The sequence below is a fragment of the Engystomops pustulosus genome, chromosome 2 (assembly GCF_040894005.1).
Source record: "Engystomops pustulosus chromosome 2, aEngPut4.maternal, whole genome shotgun sequence".
Taxonomy (NCBI): Eukaryota; Metazoa; Chordata; class Amphibia; order Anura; family Leptodactylidae; genus Engystomops; species Engystomops pustulosus.
In genome coordinates this window covers 8,671,491-8,697,511 of record NC_092412.1, presented here as the reverse complement: position 1 = coordinate 8,697,511, position 26,021 = coordinate 8,671,491, and the positions used below count along the sequence as shown (strand labels likewise).

The 26,021-nt window shown below is 49.8% G+C and overlaps 1 protein-coding gene and 1 pseudogene across 1 annotated transcript in view; both read left to right on the top strand.

The window, feature by feature from the left end:
• Positions 1-26,021, top strand: part of LOC140116867 (uncharacterized) — a 97,752-nt gene that overhangs the window by 30,810 nt on the left and 40,921 nt on the right. The gene's annotated exons all lie outside the window — the stretch shown is intronic.
• The window catches only part of LOC140119741 (uncharacterized), a 58,654-nt pseudogene that overhangs the window by 15,368 nt on the left and 17,265 nt on the right, over positions 1-26,021 (top strand).

Genomic DNA, 26,021 nt, shown 5'->3' with positions numbered 1-26,021 from the left:
GGGCTCTACTATCCCAGCTCCAAAACGGAACTGAAAGGGTCATAGCCTACGCCAGCCGTTCCCTCCGAGAACCGGAGCAAAACGACCAGAACTACAGTTCCTTCAAGTTGGAGTTTCTGGCGTTAGTCTGGGCTGTGACCGAAAAGTTCAAAGACTACCTGGCTGCATCCTTCTTCACTGTCTTCACAGACAATAATCCCTTGGCGCATCTGAACACCGCTCGTCTTGGAGCACTGGAACAACGGTGGGCCTCCAGACTTGCCAACTTCAACTTTACCATCAAGTACCGGGCTGGTAAGACCAATGACAACGCCGACGCTCTGTCCCGTCTCCCTGACCAGTGGGAGAGACCCTCCACGGATGCTCAGTGGGAAGATGTGGAGATGCCAGCGTTCTATGCCCGGTTTGTGCGTCAAGATGCCCAGGGAGTTTACTCCTTACTGTCAGAGGCAGCGCCAGCTACTCCTCAAGAAGAGTCAGAGCTCCCTGCGGAAAAGGACCTCTGGATAAGTCTTCAGGCTGATAGCCGCGCCATAGGAGAAGTAATGGACTATCTCTCTAGTGGGCGAGTGCCTGAGAGAATCCGCCGCAGAAGAGCTGATGGAGAACTGTCTCAATTGTTGCGCCAGAGAAAGACTCTGAACATGCACCAGGGTCTGCTAAAGAGAAGAACTCTGGACCCTATCACTTATGACCGGCTGTACCAGATTGTGATTCCCAGGAGGGACGTCAAGATAGTACTGGATATGTACCGGACACTTTGGCGCTCAGAAGACTGAAGCCACCCTCCGAAGGCGCTTCTACTGGGTCAACGTGAAGCCCGACATCGAAGCCTGGTGGCGGGAATGCCCAGCCTGCGCCATCGCTTGAGGAGAGCGACACAATCAAAGGGCCCCTCTACCTGTACAACAATACCACTAATTGCTCCACAGGATACACCCCGTATTATCTGATGTTCGGGAGACACGGCCATCTCCCTGCTGATATGACCTGGGACATGGAGTCCCCTGATTCCCAGTCTTTACTCCCCACAGACTGAATGGGTTCACAAACACCAGAGGCGCCTGGCGGATGCCAGAGAAGTTGTGGATCTGCGGTTGGAAGAGGCCCGAGAGAAACAAAAAAGGGACTTCGATCGTAATGCCTGTGCGGAACCTCTTGCCCCAGGAGATCGAGTGTGGCTGCGCAACAACCAACCCACCAGTAAGCTAGATGGGCGTTGGGAGCGTGAGCCATAACTAGTTAGGGACAGTCTCTCCCCTGAAGTCTACGAGATTTCAAGAGGAGACCGTCCACTACTCCGGGTACATAGGAACCGGCTGAAGAGATGTCTTCGTCCTTTTGCCCCTATGTCCACACCTCTCACCTCGACCCCCAACTTACAGACCTTCTTGTGTTCACCTACCCCCAGTTTCTTAGAACTTGTGACTGTGCCTCAACTCTGTTTTGTTGTTTCCACTCCAGTAAGAGGTACCCCAGAGAGACCATCATCCCCACCGCAGTCTCCAATACTGCTGCCTGTGGAGGATGATCCGGCTCCCGTGTCTGTAACCCCTGAAGCATCAGAGACAGCTGAGACTCCGACTCCAGCGCCTGACTCAGAGGGGGACGAGGAGGTTGTTATCTTCTCCTAGCCGGAACTTCGGAGGTCTCAAAGGGAGACAAAAGGTAAAGCTCCTGCGTACCTGCAGGAGTACCAACTGGTGTCACACAGAAGGAGGAGGCAGGTACGCTTTTCTGACACCGAAGTACTCACCCCCGAAGAAGATACTGAGTAAACCCTGATGGGCTGTAGCCCTCTTCAGGTACTGTGCCTATTGTAAATATTATTACTGCTATCCCATTTGGGCTGAGCGCCCCTATTCCACAAGAGCCAGAAACTTTCCTGAGACTCTCATCCTTATTTATCTCAGTCAAGAGACTCTCCTTGAACTGCCCACTGTCATGTGTTATGATAGCACCCCTTCCTCTGCCACAGCAGAGATTCCTTCAAAGGACTCTGTCCCTCTACACCTAGAGGAGACCCTTTGCATCTTTTATTGCACTTTTCCCCACATGAAGGGCTGTACCCAGAAGATGGACTTTGTTATTAAAGACCTTCTGTGAGACTTTTGCCAACTCCAAGGAAAAATTGCTACTTTATTGACTTATTTTTATATTGCACTTAATGCCTTCCTTTTTAGGTACGGACATTCTGCATGCACTACTATGCCTTTTCCTTTCAGGTAAAGAGATATTTTATTCTGCTACCCTGAGTAGCCTACCTCAGTAACGTTTGTAACGTTCAAGATGTGCACCCATTGGGCTTCTGAGCCAATGAGAGTTTACCAAAATGTTTGCACACTGTCAAGTTATGCCAGTAGTTTGCACTAACCTTTTATAGGCTTTTCAGATTGTAGTGTGGCTGTGTCGGACTGTTTATATGTAAACTCTGACCGCAATCTTATGCCTCAAACCGAAGCTTCGTAGGTGGGGGTAGTCCGTAAACTGCGGGTCCTTAGGGGACCGGGGGTGTTACAGAGTTAGCACCTGGATGCCACTCATATAAGGGTAAGAATGTCAGTCGGCAGGTACTTATACATTTGTATAATGTCTCATTGTGTCACATATGCCAATGTAATGCATATACACACTATATATTTGTCGCTAGGGAAGAAGTGTTTATATAACAAATATACAGGCCCTGGTGCAAGGAGTGGATTACAGTACATGACACCACACCTTTCCTACTGTACAGTTTGGTCTAATGGCGTCAGCAACCAACTGTCGCACATGTCCTTGTCTTAGTTCGACACCAACCCAGGTGCCTGTCTCCAGGACCATGGGCGGTTTGTCCCTACAGATCATGTAGCCTGCACTTCACAGAAGTGCCTTCTTTATATCTACCTCTACCGGCCATCACTTGCACAGACTCCCCAGAGGCTACCCCGTTGCTGTCCAGCGGTTGGTCCTCTGCACCCCAATCAGTCCAAAGTCGAGCCGAGGTCGGCTCTTTCAATTGCCACGGGGGTATGCAACACCCTCGCCGATGCAAGGCAGAGTGGTTGTTGCGAATACGTCCCACCATGTAGCTTGAAGCCTGTGTAGTGTCTGATCAGCCCCACAGCGTGTCACTACATAGTCACTACATAACACAAATGAGCACTGCAGAGGTAGAGCCTGCCTGGTAAGGCAGGAGTTAATTGTTTTATGTGATGTAATTCCAGCAACCAATCACATGTGTTATACTGTATGTCTGTGAGCTGAGATGTAATTGGAGGAGTAGCCACCACCTGACCAGTGGGAGTAACAAGACCCTGGTCAGGAAACTTCTGGAGGGCAGTCAGACCCAGGAGTCTGAAGAGGAGAGTGCAGTTTGAGGAGAGAGTTCACTCTCTCAGATTAGAGAGGAGTCAGTGCAGCTTACACATCAGACCAGAGCAGGTGAGCCCAGCTCCCTGCTGAAGACTGTAGTGAGACAGTTAGTTAGGAAAGGGATATCATCCTACCTTCAAGGGTGATATCTGAAGCAACCCAGGACAAGCTGAAGCATCCTTCTAGGACACAGCTACCTCCCAGCCTGCCTTTGCATCCAGGCTGATGATCTACATCCTGTGGCTCCCTCCAACTACATCTCAGCAATCTACCATTCTGTTAAGGCACGTTGCTGCGGTTCCTGTCGGTTTCAATAAAGAACTGTAAGTTGTTTTTGTTCAACGTCTGCCTCCGTCTGGTCCCTGCTACTACGGCTGTCACCATCACGGGCACCCTGTCCACCACACAGAGACCCATACTCTAGTCACCAAAGGGTTGCCCCAGGGAGAACAGCTATAGCAGCCTCTCCCTCATCCTTTCTTGCCAACACCACCCTGCTGGAGACCTGCCAGGCTGTAGGACAGCCCTCCGGTTCCCCATACCAAGCACCGTGACTCTAGCGTGCCTAGGCCGCAACCGCCAGCCACTCAGGTACTGCGGGCCCCGGCTGACTCCAGGCCCCGAGAAAAGGCTAGGCCCTGGTGGGGGATGTTGCATATGCATGACCCAGAATCCCCTGTAAATCAAGTGAAAAGTGAGTGTTTTCTGACATTTGCCAGATAAACACAGCCTGCATTTCCTAACACACCTAATCTAAGCAAAGTCCAGTATTTCATACAAAAGTCCTGAACTTGTGCAAAGCGTAGATGTCTTGTAAAGTCCAGAAAACACAGCTTCCACCTGGATTCTCCCTGAGGGAGGCGGCGGGCGCCCGGGGGAGTGGGGGTGGGGGATGCAAACCTAGCTCCCAGCAGGGGGTTGAAATCCAGTTCAGTGTTAGCTTGGCTTGCTCTTACTGTGTCCTTACAGATAAGACATAGACACCTGCTAAAGGCACTGTAGTGTTGTCGTCACTGCTCAGTGCACCTTAGCGGAGCTTCTCCTTCTTGTCTCACTGTCTCCCTGCTAGTGTATAATCCAGCAGGCTGTTGAGGACAAGTCTGTAGCAGCATCCTGCCCTCCACCTCCATCTCCTCATAGAGCTCCAGCAGGTCCGGGCAGATGAGGTCCCCCAGCACTACGTAGAGCTCAGCCAGGAGACCGTCACTGCCCGGAGTCCTGCCAGGTCTGAAGGATCTAGGGGCAGAGAGCAACTCAGCTGCCGTCAGAGGGGCGTCCGTGGCCTCGGCACCTGCAGGATCGAGGGTGTTAGCGATACCTGACAGGAACCTCTCGGCTTCGTCGTCCGTGGGCTTGCGGGAGTAGAGGTCGCCGTAGAAGTCACTGACGACTCCCATGACGGCGCTCTTCCCCCTCTGCATGCATCCGCTTTCGTCTGTAGCAATCTGGTGTCATCAAGGCTGACTTGTGCCATGTGAGGAGTCTCCTGGCGTACCAGATGGCGTCATTATAACAATTTATAAGGAGCCAGGCGGCCTGGATATCCTCTATGGCATGAGTGCCCTGGAACAGCCCGTAAAGCCCCAACAGGCTCTGGGCAAAGGGGCACCTGGGGCAATAGGGGGTGTTGCTCAGTCTTCGGGCATATGTGAAGGCCCGCAGGGGCAGCCCCCCCTGGATGGCCATCCACGATATTTCCTTGTGCCTGTTGAGCAGTCTGGCCCAGGACACGTTGGCCCAGATTGTCTGGGCCGTGTCCTGGGTGACTCCTGGGACAAATTCTAACAAATCTTTGGCTCGGATCAGCTTGTGCACGGTCTTTGGTTTCCCTCCAGTTGGTGCTCCCTCACGAAGCGGACGGCCTGGCCGTAGTACCAGGGTGCGTCCCAGTTGTAAGGGATGGAGCTGTCCCACTTGTCCCGGCCGAGCCCCCTCCAGAGGGGCAGGAGGAAAAAGCGGGACATGGACTTTCCCGCAGATCTTGCAGAGTTCCTCAGGGTCCTGCGCATGCAGTCGCAAACAAAGAAGATCCAGAGCAAAGTGGAGATGTCGGGGACACCTTTGCCCCCCTTGCTTGGCTCCTTGAACATGATCGCTCGCTTGACCCGGTCCATCTTTGAGCCCCAAACAAAATGAAAAACGGTCCTGGTAACCGCCTTGCAGACGGGGGCCGGGGGCGGCCACGCCTGAGCCGCGTACTGGAGTACGTTTAGCACCTCGTTACGCAGGATGAGCGTTTTCCCCTCCAAGGAGAGTTGTCTGAGGCTCCACAGGGTGACTCTGGTGTTGACTTTGGCCAAGCATTCTTGCCAGGTCTTCAGGGCTGCGTCTTCCTTCCCAAACCAGACTCCCAGAACCTTCATGAAGTCCTGCTGAATGGTGAAGGGGGCAGAAGAAGCAAGTTGCCAGTCTCCGAAAAGCATGGCCTCCAAATTCTTGCAGTTGACTTTTGCCCCCGAAGCCTGTCCGAACTCCTCGCAGGTCTGGAGGAGCGCCGTCACCGAGCTCCGGTCGGAGCAGAAGACCGTCACGTCGTCCATGTACAGCGAGCACTTGACCTCGTCGCGTCCGGGTCCCGGTTCGGTGATCCCTCTGATCCCTTCGTTCTGCCGGATAGACTACGAACAGCTCTATAACGCAAACAAAAAGAAGGGGTGAAAGAGGGCAGCCTTGCCTGACTCCTGAAAGCACAGGGAAGGGGTCAGTCTTCCAGCCGTTCACCAACACCGAGCTGTGGATGTCAAGGTACATTAGCTCGACGTACGAGCAGAACGTCTTACCCAACCCGAACCTGCGCAAGGCCTGGCTCATGAAGCGGTGAGAGACATGGTCGAAGGCCTTCTCCTGGTCCAGGCTGACCAGGGCCGCGTGGACGCGGCGGCTTCCAACGTAGTGCAGGGTGTCCCTCACCAGGGCCAGGTTGTCCGCAGGACGCCGCAGGTCTGGTTCGGGTGGACGATCTCTCCGATGACTCCCTTCAGCCTGCTGGTGAGCACCTTGGCCAGGATCTTGTAGTCCACGTTGAGCAGAGAGATGGGATGCCAGTTCTTCAGGTCGCATCTCTCTCCCTTGTGCTTGTAGAAGACCATGATCAGTCCCTGCCTCAGGGACGGCGGCATCCTGCCCTCCTCCGCCATCTCCTCATAGAGCTCCAGCAGGTCCGGGCAGATGAGGTCCCCCAGCACTACGCAGAGCTCAGCCGGGAGACCGTCACTGCCCGGAGTCCTGCCGGGTCTGAAGGATCTAGCGGCAGAGAGCAATTCAGCTGCCGTCAGAGGGGTGTCCGTGGCCTTGGCACCTGCAGGATCGAGGATGTTAGCGATACCTGACAGGAACCGCTCGGCTTCGTCGTCCGTGGGCTTGCGGGAGTAGAGGTCGCCGTAGAAGTCACTGACGACTCCCATGACGGCGCTCTTCCCCCTCTGCATGCATCCGCTTTTGTCTCGTAGTTCGTTCAGGGGCGTGTGGCCGGCGTGGACTTTCCTGAAAAAGAAAGAGTTACACTTCTCACCCTTCTCCAGGTTGTCGACTTTGGCATGAAAGATGATTCGCCTGGATTCCTCCTCAAAGTGCCTCTTGAGGCCCTTCTTGGTGTCCTCCAGCTCCTCTCTGACATCCCAGCCACAGCGCTGGAGATCCTGCAGGGATCTCAGCTGATGCTGGAGGTCTCTGAGGCCCCTCTTGGCCGCCTGCCTTTGTCCTGAAAGAAAGAATGGATTTCAACTTTAGCATATTCCCACCATTCGCTTACAGTTTCAAATAAACATTTGTCGTTTCTCAGGACCATTTAGATGTCTCTCAGCTCCGCCTGTACTCCCTCGTCCGCCAGCAGGGCGCAGTTCAGCTTCCAGGAGCCCGGGCCCGGCGGGAAGCCGTGGCCCAGGGCGCACTTTACCTGCACGGCCCTGTGGTTGGAGAAGAAGCAGGGGACCACGAAGGACCCGCACTGCCTGATCGTCTTGGAGGTGAACACAAAGTCGATCCTAGAACGGGAAGCGCCGTCGGAGCTGCTCCAGGTGTAATTCACGGTGCCGGCCCCGACAGCGTCCCTCAGGGATGCTTCCATCACTACCTCTATCAGCAGTTTGGACGTGGCGCCACTCTTCCTCTATGACGCAGTTGAAATCGCCGACCAACACTACCGCCCTAGTGGTGGCGAGTTGTGGCCTGAGGTTCTGGAAAAGCTCCTGTCGCTCACCCCTGTCAGGGAAAGCGTATACGCCAAAGAGCCGCACGGGCTCACCTGCCGAGGAGCCGTCAACGACCAGAAGTCGGCCGCAGACTAGCTCCTGGACGGAATCAAGCGTGAAAGCGCTCCCCCTGAGAAGGATGGCGGTACCAGCAGACCTGCAATCGCCCCCACCGGACTAGTAGGAAGGACTGTGACTCCAGCCCCTAGCCAGATGGTCGTAGGACCTAGAGGAGGGGATACCACATTCCTGTAACATGTAAACATCGCACGACTGGGAGGCAAGGTAAGTTAGTGCAGTCTGACAACAAAACTTTTCTCTAATGCTTCTAACATTGATGGAAAAAACGGTTAGGTTAGCCATCATGAGGGAAGAATAAGAGGGTTACCTTTTTGAGATTCTCCAACACCTCGTCCAGATGCTGTTCTTCCGCTGTCAGGTCGATGGAGCTGGAGAGGGGGCCGTGTTCCCTGAAACCGGCTTCCAGCTCCTCAAAGAACTCCTCCTTTCTGCGTCCTTTTCGGACGCCTGGGGCGGCTCCGGCGCCTCCTCCAGCAGTCTCTTGCTGGTGGAGTCGCTGACGGGTCTGTCCCTCTGTTTCCTCTTCCTTCGCCTTGGCTCTGGGGAGACAGGGTCGGAGACAAGGGCTTGGGGGAGGTAGGGGAAGTTTGTCTCTGTCATGGCAAGAGGAGAGGTGGCGGGGGAGGAGGTCATTAGTGCCGCCTCTCCAAAGGAGTTGGGGATGGACTGGGGCGGGAGGGTTGCCTTATGGGCTGGTGACAGAATTTCTGAGATGCTTGCTAGGGGGTGGGTGGCATTCTCAGCTGGGGAGAAGGGGGAGGAAAGGTTATGGGAGGTCAGGGAGGTGGAAGGTGTCACCTTCTTTGTCTTACCAGACTTGGGTTTTGACGCCTCCGACAGCTTGTTCCCACTCTTTGATGCCTTCTTCCTGGGCTGAGGTGTCGACACAGCAGGCGTCTGAGCTTCAAAGCCCTTGGCCGGAGCCAGTGCAGCCACGTCTGCCCAGATCTTTTTCCTCTGAACAATCCTTTGAGTTCCCCAGCGTGAAGGACTGGGGCAGGTGCTTGAGTCCATCCTTGGCTTCCGGGTCCGTCAGGAGCCGGACGGTCGCCGTCCACTTACCCATCCAGAGGCCGTAGCAGTTCAGGATCCTTCATCACTATGCAGTACCTCGAGAAGAGGGTGTTGATGTCGCTTCCGGGGGTCCACAGGTTCCACATGGACACCGTAATCTTCCTCTCTTCCCTCTGCAGCAAGCAGTTGCCGACAAAGTTGGAGAAGGGGCCGCCGCCTTGATCGCTTCCCAGTACCTTCTGCAGACGTTCACCGAGATGAACCTAACGTAAAAGAGTCCAGTGACCATGGCCTGGATTCCGAAGATGTCCGAGGCTTTCACCCCCTGATCCAGCAGCATTTTCTTGCAGAACAGTTCCTTGGTCATGTCCGGCACCCTTCCGTCTACCTCCTTCAGTCCCAGCGCCACCGTGTCCCTCATGTAGGGTGGGAGCTTGGTGGGCTCCTGGCTGGTCTGCTTAGCCGTTGGTGACTGCTGCTCAGAGGAGGAGGCTTCAGGGGTAGAAGCAGCTGCTGGGGCCTGGGGTTCCTCTTCCATCCTTTCTTCCTGGGTGTGCTTGGTCTTCTTTTGTTTCTTTGTTCCGGTGGCTTTGCTTGAAGAGGCCATGGCTTCTTTCAGGCTTGCTCCGGAGGTGTGAAGAAATTCCAGGGAGGCTTGCTTGCTCGGCTTCCAAGAAGGGGGCGGAGCTACGCAAATCTTCCCAGCAGAGTCTCTTCTCCAAGTGCTTCTTCTCCGGTTCTCTTCAGGTGCATCTAGATCTAAGCGAGTACTAGCTCTGTGTTCTTAAAAGAACAATACTGCGCTTAATCTGCAGAAATCCTCCAGTCTTCTTAGTAAAAGGCGAAAGATTTTTGCGTTTTGAAGAAGAACCAGAGTTGGTAGACACCTACTGTCTGACCCTAGTCAATAGCCTCTCACATAGCCATATCAGTTCCCTACACTGTACTGAGGAGACCCAACCAGGTCAAAACAGCGCTGTCTACAGTTGGGAGTCTGTTCCTTATTGAATAGATAGACTGGTTTGGCTTAATCCCACATGATGTCATTAGACTTCTTGTAGGTCATACTTGATGTTAAGGGGCTGCCATTCAAGGTAGCAAAAGGAGGCATTGTTTTCCATTTAACACCTTGGAAAACTTATTCACTTGTACAGAGGAAGGAATCAGCTGCTACTGGGAGGAGCCTCCACATCCCTAGTGATCACATGACACCTCTGTGCCTGCCCCCTGCACTGACATCATCACAGGTCCTCATCTGTACACATCTACACCCCGGAGGCCTCGCCCCTAAAGTGACATCACACTCCCTGGGTCACATGACTAGTGAATAGTGAGCAGGAGGCCCCGCCCCTCAGTGACATCACACTCCCAGGGTCACATGACTAGTGGATAGAGCAGGAGACGTGTGTGAGGTAGAGAGAGTCCTGCACTGAGGAGAGAAGAGGTAAGTGACCAGAGGAGGGACTACAACTCCCAGCATGCTCCAGGAGCGCACACACTATATGGAGGGACTACAACTCCCAGCGTGCTCCAGGAGTGCACACACTATATGGAGGGACTACAACTCCTAGCATGCTCCAGGAGCACACACAGTATATGGAGGGACTACAACTCCCAGGATGCTCCAGGAGCACACACACTATATGGAGGGACTACACCTCCCAGCATGCTCCAGGAGCACACACACTATATGGAGGGACTACAACTCCCAGCGTGCTCCAGGAGTGCACACACTATATGGAGGGACTACAACTCCTAGCATGCTCCAGGAGCGCACACACTATATGGAGGGACTACAACTCCCAGCATGCTCCAGGAGCACACACACTATATGGAGGGACTACAACTCCCAGCATGCTCCAGGAGCGCACACACTATATGGGGGGACTACAACTCCCAGCATGCTCCAGGAGCACACACACTATATGGAGGGACTACAACTCCCAGCATGCTCCAGGAGCGCACACACTATATGGGGGGACTACAACTCCCAGCATGCTCCAGGAGCGCACACACTATATGGGGGGACTACAACTCCCAGCATGCTCCAGGAGCACACACACTATATCAGTGATGGCTAACCTATGGCACTGGTGCCAGAGGTGGCACTCGGAGCCCTTTCTGTGGGCTCTCAGGCCATCACCAGAGATGACTCCAGGTATCTTCCTGCAGTCCCAGACAGCCCAGGACTTGCTGTGCACAGAGATATTTTAAAGTGACAACACTACCTGGGGCTACTGGAGGAGTGGGAAGGTGTGGGCAGATCTGGATTATCATTGCAACTCCGGCCCTGACTATTCTTCCTGTTTATGGGACCTTGGAGGGAAGCTACAATGATTATCCAAATTTCTTCTATTTTCTGCATTATTGGTGTCTTCAGGTGCTGGTATGCATGAAAGCTGTGACAGAGAAGTGAGTATAAATCTCAATTTAAATTTCTGTGTTGGCACTTTGCAATAAATAAGTGGGTCTTGGTTGTAGTTTGGGCACTCAGTCACTAAAAGGTTCGCCATCACTGCACTATATGGAGGGACTACAACTCCTAGCATGCTCCAGGAGCACACACACTATATGGAGGGACTACAACTCCCAGCATGCTCCAGGAGCACACACTATATGGAGGGACTACAACTCCCAGCATGTACCAGGAGCACATACACTATATGGAGGGACTACAACTCCTAGCATGCTCCAGGAGCACACACACTATATGGAGGGACTACAACTCCCAGCATGCTCCAGGAGCACACACACTATATGGAGGGACTACAACTCCCAGCATGCTCCAGGAGCACACACTATATGGAGGGACTACAACTCCCAGCATGCTCCAGGAGCACAGACACTATACGGAGGGACTACAACTCCCAGCATGCTCCAGGAGCGCACACACTATATGGAGGGACTACAACTCCCAGCATGCTCCAGGAGCACACACTATACGGAGGTGTTAGGATTATCCTCTATTACTGTGCACATGATAAGAAATAATTCGGACAAGTTGCTGATGTAAATCTCACTCCTGCTGTCATGGCCGCGGCACATCTGCACTGCTCAGGATTATTTGGTTTCACAAAACTACAGTATATAGAAATAATGAAGGAAGCAGAAGGGGCGGAGAATTCCCAGCTCATGTCGTCTCTTGATTGGAGAACTTCCTGCTGTTGCTTAGTGACGTCATGTTGACATTCCTTTAGCTTCAATTGTTTTCATTATGATCACGAGGCCGGCGCCATCTTATAATGAAGTCTCTGTTACAATGATTTTAGGAAAATAAGACAAGTAGAAATGACAGGATTTGATCAGCAGGTTTACCTTAACAGTCCCCCCAAAATCCTGGAATTTCTCTCAGCTACTGTTAGTCTAGAAGGACCTACAGATCTGCCCATATGTGCTTCGCTCTCCTCTTCACCAGTTGGATGACAGCAGACCCCTGTTGGGTGAGCCCCCATTTAGTGGACTTTCACATATGGAAATCAAATCTCTACTCTACCTCTCCCTACTCCAGGGGGCTGCTTGATATGTTTCAGGGGTGGTTGATCTCAGAGGGATATCTTCATTATGCAAATTTAGGTAACTTGAGTTAGGGGGTCTTTAGCTTGTCTAACTACCTATACCCATGATACTTGGTGACTTGATGAGAGGGACCACATAACACGCAATAAGTGACAAGAGCAAAATCACAATCCCCAATATCATCCCCACATAAAGGAAACCCTTCCAATCCCCCAACCACAAAGTGAAGGACAAAATGTTCCCCCCAGAGTTTCTCTTGAGTTCCCTGGACAGTCCTTCAATCTCTTCAAGTGCATGGGTAATGGATCCATAGGGGGCGATGTCATCTGGGATGTAACAAGCCACTCCCACCATCTTACAGACTCCTCCCTTCTCAGCAAGGATCATGTCCAAAGCCGTGCGGTTCTGGGAAGCATCTCCGATATAATTCACAAATCTCTGCTGAATACAATAAAAACAGTTACCCAACCAACATCTTTGCTCATAGCTCTCTGGGGAATAATGGACTCTAGACCTGCCCATATCTGATTGTGGGCCTTGTACTCATCTGGGACCCCCCTCGGTGCTCCCACTGTATCTATATAAACATTGTCATCTAGGTGCTTCTCTCAGACCTCCAGAATCCCTTGGGATTCTCTAACTGTTCTTAATATGTCCGATTAAACTTATCACGAAGAAGGAATGCACAAGTGTTATCACCGTACACTCACCTTCCCAGCCTCTAGGCCTGACCTGACTCTCCTATCCCCACAAATCCAGTACACATCAGACACTGCTAATACAGCGTTACCTGTGCTGTCAATGTTAAAGAAGGCCATTGTCTTGTTGTACCAACCGTAGGTAAAGTCTCCTACCCTGGGGGCATCCTGGTCACCCCTATAGTTACAGTGATAGTCATGGTTGGGGTGTCCCTGAGCTTACAGTCAGTCAGAAGAGACCAGCTAGCAAGAAGAATAAGTAAGTTTGCAATAGAAAGCGTGGAAGCATGCTGACTTCCCTCTAGCTTCACAAACGTGGCACTGGTTAGCAGGACTTGGAAAGGACCGTCGTAGCGAGGCTCCAGACTCTCTCTCTGGTGTCTCTTTACCACCACGTAGTCTCCAGGCTTCAGGTTATGCGTCCTGAGGTCTCTGTCTGGATCTGAAAAGGAATCAGAAACACTTTTGCGGACCTTTTCCAAGGCCTGGCTCAACTGGCATGTTCCACCTGGTTTCCTGCCATCAGCTATGGGGTCTGTGGGAAGTAGAGGCCTAGTCTGGGTGCACAGCCAAAAAGTACTTCAAAGGGGGACAATCCCATCTTTCTGTTGAAGGTGGTCCTAACTGAATAGTGGGCTGCAGGAAGCACTTGCGCCATGGTTTCCCTGTTACTTCCATGGCCTTTTGGATCTCTAACTTAAGAGTGCAGTTTAGTCTCTCAATCTTACTGCTAACTTGGAAAGGGCAAAGGGTGTGCAGGGCCTGTTCTACACCCAGGAGGGACAAGGTTTGAGTCTTTACCTGTCCAGTGAAGTGGGTTCTGCGACCGGACTCTATGGTCTCTGGAAGTCCAAACCTGCAGAAAAATCTCACTCACCAGCTTCTTGTCTGCAGCTCTGGCAGTAGCCTTGGTCATGGGAGAAGCTTCTGGCCACCCTGGAAAGAGCTCAATGCACACAAGCACGTATTCCTATGTACCACTATTTGGTAGCTGGATAAAATCCATCTGCAGTCTCTGGAAGGAATACAGTAGCTTAGGCGTCACCTTCTGTGGGGTCTTTACCACCTTACCCGGGTTGTGGCTTTCACTAGTCTAATGACAGGGGTAGTAACGCCTGGGGAAACCACTGATGGTTTATGAGCACTAGCATGGCCATTTTGGATGTGTGTGTGTGTCCGAGGGCTACTTGACTTACTGTTGGTCGCAGGGCTCCGGGCAGGCACACCCTCTCTCCCAGCATCCAGGTCCCATCGGCATCTGGGCTCCAGCTCTTCTCGACACCTCCTTCACTTCTGATGACTCTCGGGCTACCAGGGACTGGAACACCTGTGGTTCAAACTTTTAGCTCAGAACTCACCGCTGAGACTTCAGGACAGTCTCTGGGCTCCATCTGTGCAGCTGCCTTCGCCATCCCGTCAGCCACATACTTGCCCTTGGCTTGTGGAGTTACCAAATTGTGTGTGCTTTTACTTTTACTATCCCCACCTCTTGTGGAAGTAAGAGAGCATCCATGAGCTCTTTAACCAGCGTGCCATGCTTAAAGGGGGTCCCTGCAGAGGTGAGGAAATCTCTAGCCTTTCAGATGGGTTCATAGTCGTGTTTAGACCCTAGGACTATACCTTGAGTATAGATGTTTGCCCTTTTACCTTCCACCAGCTGTAGCACTTCCCTGAGTGCCATCACTTCACTTCCTGCGCTGACCTGTGTGGAGGGAGTGGTTCTGCTTGTACTACCTCATGTGCGCCACTGACCACTGTATATCCAGTGTAGAACCGTCTGTCTTCTCCTGCAGACCTGGAGCCATCTATGAGAAAAAAACTTAAAATCTGGGTTAATCACCCTTCTCCCCCCTCTCTTAATCCTGGAAGACTGACGATAGAATGAAGGATTCAGAGCTGTGCACCTTATCAGTGTATCCTGGGGCATCAGGAGTGCACACTGGAGTCTGAGCTGTCTGGCCTTTGCTCAGATGCTTGGGCTGTATTTGCAAGGTATGTGGGGTTTGCACTGTAACTGAGTGATCTAGGGTCTGGGATCAACTCACTGGCCTTGCTGAGCAGATTGCTGGCTGCAGCTACTGATACATGAGGGCTCCCCTCACGACTGAGTCTATCCGGGCCTAATAGTGGGTCACTGGGGAGGCCACCACGTTTCTGGGCTAAGACACCTGTCTCCTAGATACTCGGTGCAAAATAAAACAAAAGTTTGATCCAGTGGGATGTGCCTAGGGCCGGGGCAGACAGCTTAAGGCTATGGAATGCATCAATTACCTCCTGACTAGGGGCAAATGGGGAAGAGGCAATGCAGTCATCATAGGGGCAGCATCAGGCTGGAGGCAGCAGACCTTATCCCAGGCCTGCAGGAGCTGGCCAGTCCTAGAAACATGTGAAGAGGCTTAGGGCCTCAGGGCAGGGGCATATTCTGGACTGCCAGCTTTCTTTCCTATGTCAGGTATCTGCATGTGGCTGAGAAGCAGTGGCCTAGGAAGACCACCTTCCCCCGGCAATACTGGAGTTTGTCTCCGGAAACCTTGCAACCCTTCTGGAACAGAAAACACATAAGGTCAATAAATGCATCCTGGCAAACAAAACAGTAGGTCCTCCGCATAGTGAAAAGGAGAACATCCAGTAAGGGGCTAGTCTGCCAGTCTACTCCCTGTAGGGCCGTGGAGCACAGGCCGGGTGAGTTTTACCCCCCCCCCTCTTGTGGGAATCTTCATCAGTAATACTGGCATACTGAACTGGTGAAGGCAAATAGGTACTTGCAATCTTCATGTAGGGGCACAGAGAGGAGAACATTTGCCAAATCAATAACCGTGAATGATATGTCACTCTCGGGGACCACTGGGCTTCAGTACACTCATTGGCAGCTTGGAGGTCATGGACCATCCTACATGTATCCTGCTGTTCTTTCTGGGTCTTTTTCTTGACTGGAAATGGGTTAAAATCATCATCGGGCTAGCAGGGGAGGAGTCTCACATCAGTTCTTGTTTGTTAACACCCCCCCCATTATCATGTGGCCACTCACTTTAGTCACCTCAGTCATGTCTTCTCCCTGCAGTCGAAAGACGCCCACTTGGGTCGTGCTGTCAGCCGACCGCAACTTTCTCTCAGTCTCACTTTGCCATGGTCTGTGAAACTGGTCTCTGTTTCCCTCTGGCTTTCAGTCACAGTCTTATCAGTCCCTGCATACGCAAGTCTGGTAGAGATGTCTCTAGTCCGTTAACACCTTTGGTAACAACCCATTACAAAACAGATGTACACTACACTCTCAGGTCATCCCCCATGTGTCCCAAAGCTGCAAACCGTCAAACCGTTCCCATGGAACTCTTCCATTACCGTGTGAGTCTCCGCTTTATCTCATCCAAATATATAGGATTCTCTTAACTATCTATAACCTTCTGGCCAGACTCCAACATCTCAACAAAATCCAGGTACACTTATGTTGGTTTTTTTAGTCATAAAAGGTGTGAGAAGGTACAAGGGCAGATATGGCAGATATGTGTCACCAAGGTGCCTGGCCTCAGTGAAGTGAAAGCTGCTTAATGCAGTTGATCCGGGCCGGCTTTCATTGGAGTAGTCAAGAGCAGGGTGGGTGACTACTCCCACATATCCAGGCCAGGTTTTGGCTGACAGATAAAGCCAGGAAGCTCAGGTGAGCTGGGGGATGTGTGTTTGCAGTCTGGAAGTCTCTGCTATACTGCATGCAGGGCTGGAGATGTTACACAGCAAAGGATCAGCAATAGTGACATTGTCTGGTTATGCTGCTGGACGGATACACAACCTACAAAGGACTGTGAGTCAAGCCTGTTTATATGGACTGTATTTTCTGTTATATGCTGAAGCAAGCTATTCTGTTTCGTTACACTGTTTTGGAAAGAAATAAAACAGCTACCTGGACTGTTACTGAAGTTGCCATTTGAGTTGATCCCCTACAAAGGAATAAAAGCCAGTCATAGGCTCTGTAATACAGTTGGGGGGCTCGTTCTTGCTTAGTCTGTTCGTGGGGTATACAGGAGGACATCACATCATATTGTATTCACAAGCAGTTCCTTTAAGTTTTTTTTTTCTTTTAGATTGTCAGGGAGAACTCTAAACGCAGCGATCTGCCCCTCCCAATTGAAAATATTAGCACTAGCCTGTGAACCACGAGATAACAGAACACAGATTCCAAGCAACTCAATATGGAGAAATTAAGTTTTCCGTGAACGTCACGGTCACTGTCATCTCTCTCGTAGATAAGACACAGCATTCCAATCCAAACTACGCTGAAGTCTGCCCCCATGGGCTGCCTAATTAACCCCTTAAACACCAGAATGCAGGTACCAGAGACATTGCAACACTTTTTATAGCAATTTTTCTCTAATTGTCGGGATCAAATAAATTTTAATAATTCTCAAACAAACAACATCCCACACTCCAAGACCCTTAGCAGACGCCCGAAACGGTGAAATATCACCAGCCGGCGTTTGTTTTCAAACGTCTGCCAGGATGGTATAAAGTATGGTCAGCTGCTATCCTACAAAGCCCCACAACCAGCCTTTATGGCTGCCAACAGAGTAGAGTCATAGGCAATCAATTTTCAGGGACTTGAAGGGAACAGAACTTAAGATGGCCACCACTGAAGGATGGTAGGGCGTGTCATCTTCTCTAACCACCAGATACAGGGGTGGAGTCTGCATTACAGGGGACATTTTCCACTCCAAGGAAAATATAATAAAATCTCTTTTTCTCAAATTCTCTCCACATCAAAAACTTTGAAATGTCCCTATCGTCTGTCTCTTTCTTCAATGGGCACTCTGAAGGTTCCCTGTGACTCTGTCCTGGTCCGTCAGTCAAGGTTAGAGGCTCTCGGAGTCTGTTTGCATGTTTACAAGTTTTCTCACTTGTACAATCATCAGATCCTCTAACACAGGGGTCCCCAAACTTTTTTTACATAGGGGGCCGTTCACGGTCCATCTCAGACCGTTGGAGGGCCGGACTAAAGTTTAAAAATAAATAGCAGTACGGATGTGACCACATCCGTAATACACGTAATACAATTAATATACTGCACCCCCTTCTGAACTATTAATTATTAAATATACGGGTACCCCCCATTAAGTATTTTCTATGCTGCCCCCACCATTTCCCCATACTGCCCCTCCATCAGTAATTATTTCCTAAGCTGCCCCTCCATCATTTAATTATTCCCTATACTGGCCCACCATCATTTAATTATTCCCTATACTGGCCCTCCATCATTTAATTATTCCCTATACTGGCCCACCATCATTAATTATTTCCCATGCTGCCCCTCCTTTATTAATTATTTCTTATGCTGCCCCTCCATCATTCATTATTTCCCATACTGCCCCTCCATCATTATTTCCCATACTGCCCCCCCACCATTAGTTATTTCCCATACTGCCCCTCCTTTATTAATTATTTCTTATGCTGCCCCTCCATCATTAATTATTTCCCATACTGCCCCTCCATCATTAAATATTTCCCATGCTGCCCCTCCTTTATTAATTATTTCTTATGCTGCCCCTCCATCATTAATTATTTCCTATGCTGCCCCTCCATCATTAATTATTTCCCATACTGCCCCCCCACCATTAGTTATTCCCTATACTGCCCCTCCATCATTATTTCCCATACTGCCCCTCCATCATTAATTATTTTCTGAGGCCCCTCCACCATTAATCATTTTATATAATGACCCCATAATAAATTATTTTTTATATCAGGGCCCCCCGACCGCCAAAATCTATATTTGCTGCTGGTTAAAAAAAAAATCCTATACTCACCTCTGGCAGCGGCTCCCGAGTCTTCTTTCTTGGGGCTGCTGTCGGCCAGGAAGGGGTGTGCGGCCGCGTGGTGACGTAATCACGCGGACGCACATCCATGTTCAAGGAGCGATGTGCGCCGGGGTTGTCTTCCGGCCACATCTCTCCACCTGCAATAATAGTGCTCGAGCGGACACATCGGCGGCATCGAGCACTATAACAGTGACGGGCAGGAGCTTCCTGTCCGGACGGACGGAGGCCCCTGCCCGACTTCCGTGACCTGCCGGGGGCCTCAGTAGGAGCCCTGGCCCTCCGAGAGCTGGATGCATCGGGGGCCGGACAAAAACGGTCCGCGGGCCGTAGTTTGGGGACCACTGCTCTAACACATCCCAAAACTCTCAAACCTTCATTATTACTTTTTATTTCACCGCAAACCTACCAGCGCTTCTGTTCCATTATATCAAATTGCACTTTTCCAACAGTCCTACTTAATTCATCCTACTTGACTCAAGAATCTTCTTTCTACTTACATCAAGCCAATCTTCTGTCTACCTCATCTTTCCCTTCTTTGCACTGAACTATCACTAGCGCACCAATGTTTCTCTCCGGGAGGACGTCATTTCTATTCCGAAACCGCAGCATAATTTGTCTGAGACCCTTACCGTGCAGCTGCTCACGGCTTAAGGGCTGACCTTCAAGCTCCCCGATCACCAGTTATAGAGACTTGGCTCACTGCGTGTCAGTTAGAGGTTTATCAGAAGGTCTGACCTTCAAGCTCACCGATCACGAGAAACAGAGACTTAGCTCACCGCGTGTCAGTTACAGAGGTTTATCAGAAGGTCCCCGCTTAACGATCTCCCTTTTTCTCCTAATTCCTGTCAAAATCCCCAGACACCCGTTCTTTACCCGTTCTCCTATTCTGGCAGCCTATGTTTGGCGGGCAAACATCCGTCCTTTTTCTCCTTATTCTGGTGGCCTATGTCTGATGTGCAGACATACGTCCTTTTTCTCCTAATTCTAACGGCCCATATGTCTGATCTTCACTGCGGCATCGCTGTATTCCTCTCTATATGAACTTAGAACGTCCTCTCCCTCCCTTTCTGTTCTAGCTCAGCAAAGCGCATACACACAGCAGCCAAAGCACTTTTTCGTACAGAGCTATATAACAATTCAGACCCCGATGCAGGACACCAGGTGGCTATGCATATTTACCCTCCAATCCCAGCTGTCTACAGTCACAGGTATCACCATTCCCCGAGTCACAGGCAAGTAGCAGAACATATGTAATCTGAAACTTGATCTTGGGCTGATCAGACTTAGTTGGGAAACGGTGACCCCAAGACTGCAAACGGTGCTGGAACGAGGGGGCGTCCTGGTCGTCCTGATCGCGAAATCTCATCAGTGCCTCCAACTGTTAGGGTAGGATTTAAGACATCCTCTGCGTGTTTCTAATCAATAAGCATGTGTGCACATCATAAGAAATTAATATAGACAAATTGCTGATGTAAATCTCACTCATGTGATCATTGTTGTGGCACATCTGCACTGCGCAAGCTTTATTTGGTTTCACAAAACTATATAGAAATTATGAAGGAAGCAGAAGGGGCGGAGAATTCCCAGCTCATGTGGTCTCTTGATTGGAGAACTTCCCTGCTGTTGCTTACTGACGTCATGTTGCTCCTACTCATGACTGAGGCTGTTCCATGCTCCCGGCGTTTCCGTTTCCCATCTTTTTGCTACAACTTTATTAACAGATCGTAATAACAAAGCGTCTACAGATATAAATCCTACACATAACACATCGTCTCCTACTGTCATTCCAGTACAATATACATCCCATAAACACATATCCAAATGTACAATGAATATTCCAATGAGAGACGCCGGAGGAATCACGCGACGCTAATCCCTTTGCTCCATCACTTGTTCCTCTCACGTCGTATATACAACAAGTCTCCGTGTCGATCTCTCATGGGTTGTTATACAATCAGCAGGTAAGTGTCCATCCAGGACGTCGCTTCTTATACAGGTATGTAAATCATAATGATGACCTTGTATAGACGGGACGGTTGGTCGAACGATGGAAACCAATCTGTGTGAAATCTGTAAATTAAAATTAATATAAAAATCAAAATGTTAAAATGGGGAAACGTCGTTGTTCACACAAGTCACAGATTATACAAATATTTTACAACGTTGCCGTATTTTTCAGACTATGAGGTGCACAAAAAATTATTTTTGATTTTCTCAGAAATCAAAGGTGCGCCTTATACATGAACCGTACTTACAGACAACAACTGCCTTGAACAGTGCACAGGTCTGCCACCTGCTGGTCATTCATCCTTATTATCAGGTGCGCCTTATAGTTGAATAGAATACAATAGAATACAACTCCCAGCATGCTCCAGGAGCGCACACATTGTACGAATGGGGGGGTATTTATCATTACAGCCACATAATCCTCCATGTGGGGTCCAGTATCTGCTTTTAGTGAGGAGCAGCGCAGTCCAGCGCCATCACTCCTCCCTCAGTCCAGTGACCTCCCCTCCAGTGTCTGGAGAATCCCCATCTGTCACATCACACATGTCATGGACACAATTGCTTCATATAGAGTTTGCTCTTAGTTCTTCTCATGTTTCCTCAGGTTCTATAGATCCAGGACTCCCAGAGGTTTCTCCTAAAGATGATCCTTTCCATCAATGATCCACCAGGGATCCGGGAGAAGGACAGAGAGCAGATGGCGGCCAGGATCCTGGAGCTCACCCTGGAGATGATCTCCTTGATAACCGGAGAGGTGAGAGTCTCCCAGGACACGGCTCTTATCTCTAGGAATAACAGCGGGAAATGACTGGAGAGGTGAAGGATTCTTAGGATCTATGTAGTGATCAGTGTCTCCCCATACACAGGATTACACAGTAGTGAAGAAGTCGTCTGGTGAGTGTGTGACCCCCCGTGTGTCAGGAGGATGGACCCAGAGCCCCATCACCGAGCCTCCACCTCATTCACTGATACATGAGCAGAAGATCCTAGAACTTACCTCCAGGATCACTGAGCTGCTGAGCGGAGAGGTGAGCGCTGCCGGGAATGCTGGGACATTGTACAATAACACAAGGGAGGGGTCTGGGTGATGACTGTGTCATTGTGGGTGTCAGGTTCCTATAAGGTGTCAGGACGTCACTGTCTATTTCTCCATGGAGGAGTGGGAGTATATAGAAGGACACAAGGACCAGTACAAGGACATCATGATGGAGGACCACCAGCCCCTCACATCACCAGGTAAGAGGAGACCTTCCTGATTATAGAGGACAGAGCAGGTGTGAGGTCACCTCCTCCATCATCTCATCATCACATATAGACAATGTATCAGTCACTGTGTATATTTCCTATAGATGGATCCAGTCAGAGAAATCCACCAGAGAGATGTCCCAGTCCTGGAGATTCCCGAGATATTACACAGGAACCAGAGAGATGTCCCAGTCCTGGAGATTCCCGAGATATTACACAGGAACCAGAGAGATGTCCCAGTCCTGAAGATTCCCGAGATATTACACAGGAACCAGAGAGATGTCCCAGTCCTGAAGATTCCCGAGATATTACACAGGAACCAGAGAGATGTCCCAGTCCTGGAGATTCCCGAGATATTAAAGAGGAACCAGAGAGATGTCCCAGTCCTGGAGATTCCCGAGATATTAAAGAGGAGCCGGAGGAGAATGTCCCACTGGATCATCAGGTAGGTGGAGCTGAGGTTCCTGTGAATCCTCTATAGATGAATGTAATGAAGCTACTTACCTTCTCCAGCAGCAGTGGGTGGAGGGTCTATGGGGAGATGTTGGTCGGTCATAACTATAAATGGTAGAAGAGCAGGAGAAGTGAATAATCTTGTCCCTGGTGTCCATGAGTCTCCACCTCAGGATCGGGTCACATCGGGTTATGCAGTAATATAACCAGAACATTGATGTTGATGTGTAAAATATTGGGGTGAATGTGGATCCCGTCTCCTCCTGCAGGAGATTATTCCCCTTAGTTCCTGGTTCTGGAGGTTTCTGTCCATCACTTGGATATAAGAGAATCTCTGGAGACATTTCCTTGTTTTCTCAGGTCCCTCATGTTGGATCTTTCCAGGAAAGTTGTGGTGGAAGGAGGAGCGGAGAGGAAATCCCCTCATCAGTGACAGAGGAGGGTAAGAGCCTTTCATGTATCTTGTGGGTTATTCTTCCCTTATACATTGCAGGGAGAGGTCACATCCAGGGGAGGAGATGGAGATGACATAGACACCGGCTCATCTGTCTCTGGTCTCCTCCTCCCGTCTGGTATAGCGGATGTTTCCTCCATGATGTCCAGCTCACACCTCACTACTTGTGCTCTTGACCAAATCCCATCGCACCTTATCCCAATCCTGCATCTGTCACTCCCGTCCTATAGAATCCCAGAATCTCCGGCCTCGTCTCCTCTACTTTGCTCATCTTTTATTCACTGTCACACATCATCTCCAGGACTTCTCCTGACCAGGACTCGTTACCCTCAGATAACAGTATATTCCTGACTCCTCCCTTTATATCTGCCGGAACCTGGGAAAAGGGAAACTCACGATATTAATATCTTCCCTGTATATTCCAGGAGATGAAAGTCCAAGAGGTTCCCATGGACGTCCCTCCTCAGCTCCTTGTGGTGAAGTAGAAGATAATCAGTCACATCTTTTCATTCGGGAGAAGCCATTTTCATGTCCAGAATGTGGAAAATGCTTTAGTAAGAAAGGACATCTTGTTCGTCATCAGAAATCTCTAATGAATCAGATAAATCATCAGAAGACGTTTTCATGCACTGAATGTGGGAAATGTTTTGCCCATAAACAATCTCTTGTTATTCATCAGAGAACTCACACAGCAGAGAAGCCATTTCTATGTAATGAATGTGGGAAACGTTTCATCCGGAAATCAGTTCTTGTTAGACATCAGAGAACTCACACGGGGGGAAAGCCATTTCAATGCACTGAATGTGGAAAATGTTTTACTGATAAATCAGGAATCATTAGACATCAGAGAATTCACACCGGGGAGAAGCCATTTTCATGTACTGAATGTGGCAGATCCTTCAATAAGGAATCAAATCTTTTTGCCCACCAAAGAATTCACACAGGGGAGAAGCCATTTTCCTGTACTGAATGTGGGAAATGTTTTACTAATAAATGGGAAATCATTGTACATCAGAGAAGCCACACAGGAGAAAAGCTATATTCATGTACTGAATGTGGAAAAAACTTTACAATCAAATCCAGTTTTGTTGAACACCAGAGAACTCACACCGGAGAGAAGCCATTTTCATGTACTGAATGTGGGAAATCCTTCAATAGGAAAGCAAATCTTTTTGCCCACCAAAGAACTCACACAGGGGAGAAGCCATTTTTATGTAATGAATGCGGGAAATGTTTTAGTCTAAAATCAAATCTTGTTAAACACCAGAGAACTCACACAGGGGAGAAGCCATTTTTATGTAATGAATGTGGGAAATGTTTTAGTCTAAAATCAAATCTTGTTCAACACCAGAGAACTCACACAGGGCAGAAGCCATTTTTATGAAGTTAATGTGGGAAATGTTTTCATCAGAAAGTAAATCTTGTTCAACACCAGAGAACTCACACAGGGGAGAAGCCATTTTCATGAACTAAATGTGGAAAATGTTTTATCCGGAAATCAAATTTTTCAGAGAATTCACACATGGGGAAAAGCATGTGTCATGTACCGAATATGGGAAATGCTTTAACCGGCGATCAAGTGTTGTTGACATAAGAGAAGTCACACAGAGGAGAAGCCATGTTAATGTTCATAATCCTAAGAAATGTGACTAGGTTAAATTTTTATTGATTTCCTGGCTGTAGATGATTTCTACAGTGTATATGTTTACCTAAAAGCTTACATTATGAACAATGGGGGAGATTTATCAAGAATTTTAGGTCAGAAAGGGGTGTGGGGGATGGGGGGTGGCCGGCAGTGGAGGAGGGTGGGTGACCTGCAGTGGATGGGGGGGGGGGGGTGACCTGCAGTGGATGGGGGGGTGACCTGCAGTGGATGGGGGTGGGGGTGGCCAGCAGTGGAGTAGGAGTTCCTTTCCGCGCATGCGCCCCAGCTGTACTTTCACATGTGAAGGACCTGGCGCAGAGATAAACACTGCACAGCCGGGCGCTGGATAGATCTGGGGCCGGAGTTCCTTGATGTATAAGGCGGCAGTGAAGGGGCAGCGACGTCAGCGCATGAACGTCCGGCTGTGATAAATAACCCCCCAATGTTTCTATAAAGTCCTGATCCCAATAATTTGTCAATTATGTTCATTTTTTATCTGTTACATTTTCAAATAAACAAGTGACCTAAGAACAAGAGACGCGCGGCCGTCATTTCTGATACATAATAGACATTACATACCGGGGAATGACCATAACAACAGCAAAACAAGACGTATCACATGGCAGAGACGATGGTCATATAAATACGGCCACTACACGTCTCCAAGTCACACACCACACACCTGACATGTAGGAGGAAATAGACATCTCAGACGTCTCTACTTAGTGGGACCAGATTCTCTCTAATCTATAAGGACAATGCCGGGGAAGATCTAGAATCTGGTATTTGGAGACGCAGTTGTTAACCACCTCCAGGCAGTGTAACTTGTTTCCTTCCAGGACATAATAACTTCCATCAGAATAACAAAAAGTGGAAAACATTTTTTCATAATATCACTAAAGCACATTGTTACTGATACCAAGAGGGAAGGACCCGCGGACAAGCGTATGTGCCTACAGATGCCGAGCAGCAGACGCAAGTATCATCTGAGATGGCCACCAACTTCTAGAGCCTAACAGGCGGAATATGGAAGGAGAGATTGTGTCACTAGGTCCCTGGTGCTGAACACAGTTTAACAAAACTTCTTTCCAGCCATTCAGTAGGAAATTTCACAACACCGGCTTATAAATGCTTTGTCAGATGGCCCAGGGCCCGCAGCTTGTGTGACCTGAGAGATCAGCAGATCCTAGAAGAGACTTCCTTACAGAGTCAGGGTGTGAAACTCATATGGTGCCGCAAAAGAAAGAACCCTGACCCTTCCCCCTCAATAAGGATGTGACCTTCAAATTTGCCCTTCACCCACGCCCGTATCTGCACCCAATCAGGGCCACATCTGCCATGAGCCGGGATACAGTTCCCACCTCAGGCGGCAGATTGTGGCTCCCCAGTGGGCACGGCCTTACCAAGAGCTGACAAGACCACACTACCTGAAAAATCAAATACATCAGCGCCTTTACCAATGTAATTGACAGACAAAGCGGTGCAGCACAGACTGGCGTGATTTATGGCTGGCTTGTGTCTCTTCACAGTAGACACGGCAGCTAGGAGAACGCAGAATTG